We start from the raw sequence: 7,971 nt of genomic DNA on the forward strand, positions 1-7,971 counted from the left end.
AGGGAGACGTTACTAGTCCAGGTAGAGCGAGCTTCTATACTGACAGGGAGAGAGGGAGACGTTACTAGTCCAGGTAGACTGAGCTTCTATACTGACAGGGAGAGAGGGAGACGTTACTAGTCCAGGTAGACTGAGCTGCTATACTGACAGGGAGAGCGAGTGAGACATTACTAACAATGTTGGCTCTCCACCATAATGCCGGTCAACCATCACAACCCTGCTGTCCTCCTGCTTGTCCTTCACTTAACCTTGTCTTGTTGTGATGCCTAGCTTCATTTGTTGTCTTTCTAATGAAGGATGCTGCTTTGCTGGGTAACTTACCCTCCGTTTCCGTAATCACTCGGGGTCTGCCTCCCGCCTTGAGGTACACGTGTAGCTACGCAGCAGCAGAGGTGGGCGTTGATCTGGACAGCTATACCGGCGCTGGCGGTTTAACAGTTCATCTTCAAGATGCACACATCCCATCTTTTCCCCCTCCTCCACATCCCTCTCTTCCCACTCCTCCTTGCGGTTTAGTCCCAGGTCAGTGTTTAGCCAGAATGTGACAAGAATGGTTTTGGAAAAAGCAGGGGCTGGTTGGCAGTGCATCCTTAGACGTTTAGAGGAAGACCAGGAGGGTGCAGTTTCCTGAAGGAGATTCTGGGGTAAAATGATGACGCACGCAGTAGGAATGTTCACAATAGACCCAGTAGGTTTCACTTTATACCGAAAGCAACACCCCAGGTGTAACACCGTGTCAGTTTGTTTTCTAATGATTCACAGGGCCATACGTACAAGGCATGGCCCAGGATGCACAATACTCTAAGGTATTTAGTGACATGGTCTCAGATTGAGCTGCAGACGTGTGATTTGGTTTAGCTATGATTTTTTTCTCCATGCGGCCAGTCAGCTTTCTCTAGAAGTAGTGGATGAAAGCTTACCACATGAAAGACCGGAACCTTGCAGTACAGTCAATCCAAGGGACTCTGCAGTCATGCATGAGAGCAGTGAACATGCTCCAACAAGCTAGTCAGTAGGTCAGCACAATTAATCACAGGCAAACTATGTGTCAAACCATTCTAAAATAAAGTGTTGTGGTGCTGCAGAGACGTCCCGGCCTACAGATTGTATCCTACAGACTAAAGAAAACATCTTTGTTTGGTACAATGACTTTCAATGAAAATGAGTATAATTATACAAAAATGATCATTCCCCCCCAATTTTGTGAATAATATCGCAATATCAGTTAATCTTAATTAAGCAATTAATCTTAATTGGTTATTTTCCTAATATGGTGCAGCCCTACTAGTCAGTGCCCTATGTGATAACACCATTAGTCTGGTGTTGTGTCTGAAACAAACCTGTCATAATAGGTCTGGCAGGAGTGCATGGTTGTTATGTTATAGAGAAAAATATTAACTCACATGTACTGTAGGGGGTCTTTGCTGCCAGAGCTGGCATTCTGTCACATGCTGCAGCAGTTTACCTTTTAGTTTAAATATCCATCTGCCATTTGGAGTTAAGTAACGACCACAAGATCTACAGGTTGTCTCACTACATGTTTTGGTTTGTGGTTAAGGTGTGGTTTTGGTTATGTTAGCTTGTACTTTCTTTTTGTTTATACAGGACATACTAGCCAAATTATAATGCCGACACCAGTAACTGGAAATGAGCTATACATCCAAAGGCTAACCCAACTAGCATAGGTTAGCCAACTGACACGTCTGTGCTGTACTTCAAAATTCCCTTTCTGCACATTCTTATTTGGGCTAATTTGACATTAATGAATGAATTGAAAGGAATGTTGTGGTTCACTGACTGTGCAGACCAGAGGAAGTGGATTAGGGAACCAAACATCCTGAACCAAATTGTTCAGGTCAATACCTCCACCGTGTATAAAACTGGAGGACACTGGTTTGTATCCATAATGGAAGGGGAACTCTGAATAGGAATGATACTGTTCTCACCTCCCTCAATAACTACTGGCAAACTGCCCTTGAGCAAGGGCCTTAATCTCCCAGCACAAGGCTCAGGTTGTACTACACAGCTCCCAAGGGGGACTTTATACAAAAACAAACAACACGGACAGCCAGAGTCACCTGAATCAGTAAATGTTAGATAAAAAGCTGAAAAAGGGGCATGTGGAAGCATTACCTCCTCTTCTTGCCTGGATTTTCCATGATTTGTGTGCTGTTACGTGAGCATGTGTGCCGTGAAAGGTTTTCTCCAAAGTAATGAAGATTTATAAGAGGAGGACAGGAAAGGAAGGGAAAGCGAGAGAGGGGAAGAGGCTGGCGGGAAACCTGGAGGAAGGATTAGCAGTTCTTTTTAATGTTCAGTGGTAGAGGAAGGAAAGGAGGAGGAAGACGGGGGGGAGGGTGATGGTTCCTGTCAGGCAAACAAATTCTACTCCTCCTCCTGTTTGGGAATCAGTCCATACCATCCTTCTTCCATTTTTCTATTGGAAATGGAAAAACAATGGTTACGATAGAAAGGTGACAGTAAATCAAAAGTTCAAGCGAGCCAAAGTGCTGTACAGCTTCATAATGTCAAGGCTCACTTCCTTTTAAATCCTGCATCAAGTCTTCTGTTACAGTTCCACTGTGACAGGGACTCTTGAACGTGTGGCTCTGTCTCTTAAAGATCACAAACTCTGCTCTAAAATGAATGTGTGGAAAAATCCAGATGATGAAAGAGAACACATCTCATAGTGGTCAGCTGGAAGTAAACCTGTAGCAGATTAGCTCGTTAGCAGCCGTGCTAACGCAGATATACTGACGTCGGTCACGCGGCCCTTGCCTTGGACGTCCCAGTTGTTCCTTAAGTCTTCCCTCCTCTTAGCTCAGTTACAGCCTTGTGTGCATGATGGGAAATTGCAACTAATTGTCTGCCTTTTAAAATTCTTTATTTGGGTTTTAGTACATAACTTGATGGAACGGTGACATTAACACAAGTCAGCATAGCTCAACTTTCATTTTCATCACTTCGAAGTTACATAATTGTTCTGAAGTCCCCCAACTGTAAGGCTGCTATATTACTTAATGTGCAGTACTAATGATACAAAGGTTTTTAAAAGCATACATACATACAACTAAAATGTACCAGAGTCAGAGCATTGCTGAACTCATATTTGCCTTTCCCCGAACAAGAGACGTAGACAACAACAACATCTTGGAAGTTATCCAACATTTGTTCTAAGGGGAAACAGTTCCCACCAGACAGTTTTTGTTTTCCACTTGCCTGTTACGTCTGTCTGGTAAACTGAAAGGGTCAATTTGCAGTCCACCTATGTCCGTGTGAGGAAGTGATGAAGACTTGTGAGTGAGAATCAGGTCACCTTTCCTCCTCTTCCTCCTCCTCCTGTGACTTGAGTGCTTTCCTCCTCCCAGCTGTCTCCTTCCCCCCTGCCGTCCACACCCGACCCCTTCCTATCACAGACGCCGTGGCATAAATGAGGGGAACAACCTGACAAAAAGCCGGTTGAGAGCACATCTCTGGTTTTACATCAGCGACCTGGGCTGATGTGGGCCTGAGCGTGTTGTTGGCATTTTCAACCTGAGTTAGGTTCCTCTGACGAGTCCGGCTCGCGTCCACCTCGGGCAGGAGACCGGCTATGTCTACAAACCTCTCTGAGCAGCAGCCTTTTTAAAATGAATAAATAAAATAAAGGGAGAGGAGGAGAAAATAGAAAGAAAGCGAGAGACTGAGATGTTCGATGCTGCGCAGCCCGCCCCTGCCTCTCTCTCTCTCTCCGTTTGGCCAATGAAGCCCACGGACACGCTGCCTCGTCCCCCTCCAGGGGAAACCTGATCCACGAGGTGTCTCTTTACATTTTTCCAGCCCCACTCGCTACAAACAAGACACAAGAAGGAGCGTGGGTCCACCAAACTTCTGTTGTCCACATGTTTGGCTCAAATCCGTTCAAACGTTCATGACTTTTGTTTTCTACTGTTGGTGCCCAACAGGGAAAGGAGACCTGATTAAGTGAGTGACAGTATCCATGAATGTGTATTGTGTATTGTGTATTGTGTGTGTGTGTGTGTGTGTGTGTGTGTGTGTGTGTGTGTGTGTGTGTGTGTGTGTGTGTGTGTGTGTGTGTGTGTGTGTGTGTGTGTGTGTGTGTGTGTGTGTGTGTGTGTGTGTGTGTGTGTGTGTGTGTGTGTGTGTGTGTGTGTGTGTGTGTGTGTGTGTGTGAGAGGGTGGCACAGGAACACTGAGTGTTAAAGTTAGCCTCTGCTGTCGCTGCTACCAGCCGCGTGTGTGAGGAAGTTAGACTTAAAATGGACTGGGCATGGTAACAGAAGACGAGTGTTTTTACCGGCTGGGAGGAGAATGGAAAGTTCACAGGTGGAAGGGGTACAGTTAACATTTGGGATTGCATGTGGAGGAAAGTGTTGTGTTGATGTTCATTCTGTGAATGGCTTTCCAACTGGGGAGTTGGAAAGGGAAGTTTGGACCTGCTGAGCTTCCATCTGCTCCGCTGTACCCACAGCTCAAGGTTGGACTACTGGATAATGTCTTGTTTTGTTCAGCCAAAAGTTAAACTAAAACTAAAAAAATTGTCTTCTCCACACACACTGCCAAGATGAATCGCTGAATCCATTAGTTGTCAACTTTGAAATTGATCGCCAACTATTTTGATAATCAGTTAGTCAGTTTGAGTCGTTTTTTAAGACAAAAGTAAAAACTTCTTTGATTCCACCTTGTTTTTATGTGAATATGTTCTAGTTTCTTCTCTCCTCTGTAACAGGACACTGAATATCTTTGAGTTGTGGACAATACAAATTAATCATTTTAATGAATCTATTACTTAAGAAGTCAAAAGCTGAAAAAGCTTCAGCAGTTTTTAGACCTGCAGAGATTGTAAGGTTATTTTAGGTCCTGTTTTTTTCTTCTGTGGTCAGGCTTATACTTCATACCTGACAAAACATGTTGAAATAATGGTTATATCAGTGCTGGAACAGGTCTATTAGTCTATTCATTAATATGTTGATGGACAGAAAATGAATCAACAACTCTTTTAATAACTGATTCAGCAGTTTAAAGGAATTCATCAAATACAAATGGCACTAAGCTTCAGTATCTTCAGTGTGAGGATTTGCATTTTTTCTATAACTTTTTAAATTGTTAATCGTCGTTTTAAAACACCCTTACTCTTTGGTCTGTAAAATGGCAGAAAATAGAGAAAAGTGAGCAAATTCAAATTGCATGTTCCGTCTGACTATAAATCCCAACGCCCAAGAAGTTACTATCACAGAAGAAAAACAGGATATATTCACCTTTTTTAGAGGCTGCAACCACCTTTTTAGAGGCTTCTTTTTCTTATAAAATGACCTAAATGAAACTAAGGTCTCCAATAGTGTATACATAACATTCATACACATAGGCTCACAGACGTATCTCATATTATATTCACGCACACATACTACAAAAATATAAAGAAATCTATCATTAGTGTGCCCTTAAAGTTTGATTGCAGATCAAAAAAGCAGAAAGGTACAGTGGTATCATAGTGCAAGAGACAATGCAACTTCTATATCTAGTCAAGTACAACAGGCAACAATATCGAATAGGTATAATTAGCATTACTCAACTATACATAGACACTAGTAAAAGACAGCGTGCTTTATTGACCGTACAGTCAAGCTAGCAAAATGAGCAGGTGGCTGATCTAGTCGGTAAGGGAGTCAAACAGTGGCAATTAGTCCAGCCCAGGGTAATTCACGTTTAAAGGCACCCAGACGAAGGCATGGTACAGAGGGCAGTGTGCAGAGCAGACTTTAGTCAATCCCACTCCTCTCCTCCTATGTAGCATTGAAGAGCGTAATGGCCCCAGGGACAAAGGAGTTACGCAGCCTGTCTGTTTTGCAAGACAGAGACAGGAGCCTACTACTGAACATGCTCTTCTGCAGGGGGGGGCGGGGGTCAGTCATTGTCCATTATAGACAGCGGTCTGCTCAGGGTCCTCTTATCTGCAACTGATGTCAGTGGCTCCAGCTCCATGCCCGCCACGGAGCCAGCTGCTCCCACCAGCCTGTCCAGTCGTCCAGCATCCCTCTTCCTAGTGCGGCCTGCATGGAAGAGGACACTGGCCAGGACAGTCTGGTAGAACGTAAGCAGGAGTTAGCTGCAGTCATTGAAGGACCCCAGCCTCCTAAGGAAATAGAGGCTGCTCTGCCCTTTGTTGTGAAGTGCATCAGTATTGGCTGACCAGTCCACTTTATTGTCAAGATGTAACCCCAGATATAGTTGTATGTACCGACAGTCTCCACAGTCAATGGTGACAGGCAGCAAGGGGGTAGCAGGCCTCCTGAAGTCCACCCCAAATAAAGTAATGTTTACTCAGGGAATATAACCCCTAACGCTGCAGACCCTTGCAATCTAGACTGATTCTAAGAAGAGAAAGACATACGGCACTGCCGTTGGCTTTTTGAGTATTTGAGGGCATTTCTTGAAGGTGTTCTTTGGTTAAGGGTTGCTGCTATTAAAAGTGCTCCAGGGCACGCTTTACAGATTGCTTCACATTTTCCCCAAATGAACATTGGAACAGGTTTTTCTTGCTGTTATCACTCCTCCTGTTTGTACTCGGCTATAATTATAGATGCCTTTCTAATAGGCTTTGTTAACTTCAGATACACCTTTTAAAGAGAGCTGTGCATTTCGGGAAGAGATTTTTAACCACCAGTATGAGCAGGAGGAATGGTTACAGCAACACACGTCATGCAGTTTGAACACAAAGCGCTTAGTTATTTCATTGCGCGTCATTGATTAGTCACTGATGATGCTTCCTGCTAGGGCTGCTTGATTATATATTAAAAAAAAAAACTTAATCACAAATGTTGAAATTAGGATTGACTTCTGGAAAGATGTTGTATTTATTGAATTTAAAAAAACTGTGAAATAAATTAGAGATGGTCCGATATCAGAGGGGCGGGAAAAAAAATGCAAGATTAAATAACTGTCACGCTGTACTTGTCCTTGTAGGCTGTTTGCAGTATATTAAATCATTTTTGACCTAATTATTTTGCACTAAAATGTCACTCGTCTGTCGGGTCTGACAGCGCTGCATCAGCGCTCTGGGTCCTCGCACGGAGCGGCTGAGACACGGAGACATGAATAGGCTATTAGTTTGAAGCTTTACTCGTGCTGGTGCTGTATATTAACAAGTTCTTAAAACCTCAGCCCTCCACAACAGCAATGGGCCTCATATCCTGAGCAATAAAGTAGACAATTCCTTCTGTGATATTATTTTTGCGTTTGGATGGTAGAGACTTAACATCCAGCATGGTGTGGTTGTGTCTGGGGAACGCTACTGTAGTTGCAGGTGGGTGTGCCGGTATTTATAAAACGATTATTAGACTATGAAATATGCCAATTCTGATATGTTCATATAGCCTACTCAAAACAAACAGGGCAACTTAACGCAGACAAGTTAGCTTACCGCTTTAAGGTGATATGCCATGTTTGTAGTCGAGCTGCGATATGCAAACTGTTACTTGCAAACTTTGCATTCAACTTTTTCCCGTTATCTATTTTTGTAAAATGCTGCCACACTGGCGATGTCTTCAACATGGTAGAGGAGGACTGACTGCAAATTGAACACAATTAAATAAATCAGTAAACCACTAAAACAAGGCTTTCTGTCCCCAGTGGGTCGGGCTAATCCAACATAAGAGAAAACAAGGGGGGTGTTCTGAAGACAGACTGTTACCTGTGAAACAGGGATGCTCTGAAAACACCTCCATTAGCAATGAGTGCTTTCCACCCATAGACTATGCTTCCACCTGAAGAAATTACACGGCAAAAAATCGACCAATCAGAATTTGGGTCGAGCCAGAACATATCGACCAATAAATCGACTAGTCAACTGGGAGATTACAGCCCAAGTGATGTGATGTCTAACCGCTGTATACAACTATCCCTGTATGGATGTGATATGATGTCTAACAGCTGTATACTACTATCCCTGTATGGATGGGATATGATGTCTAA

General features: G+C 43.4%; 2 protein-coding genes across 8 annotated transcripts in view; both read left to right on the forward strand.

Annotated features, from left to right (window-relative positions):
- galcb (galactosylceramidase b) overlaps positions 1-7,971 on the forward strand; it is a 379,778-nt gene that overhangs the window by 173,049 nt on the left and 198,758 nt on the right. The gene's annotated exons all lie outside the window — the stretch shown is intronic.
- Positions 1-7,971, forward strand: part of ppp2r5eb (protein phosphatase 2, regulatory subunit B', epsilon) — a 48,687-nt gene that overhangs the window by 15,760 nt on the left and 24,956 nt on the right. The window contains exon 1 of one of the 7 annotated variants that reach the window (XM_034858499.1): positions 3,802-3,963. The exons of the other annotated variants lie outside the window; for them this stretch is intronic. The gene's annotated coding sequence lies outside the window, so the exon portion shown is untranslated. Of the gene's footprint in view, positions 1-3,801; positions 3,964-7,971 lie in introns of those variants that run through there. 7 annotated transcript variants of the gene reach the window in all.

This window comes from Etheostoma cragini, chromosome 20 (assembly GCF_013103735.1).
Source record: "Etheostoma cragini isolate CJK2018 chromosome 20, CSU_Ecrag_1.0, whole genome shotgun sequence".
NCBI classification, from domain to species: Eukaryota; Metazoa; Chordata; class Actinopteri; order Perciformes; family Percidae; genus Etheostoma; species Etheostoma cragini.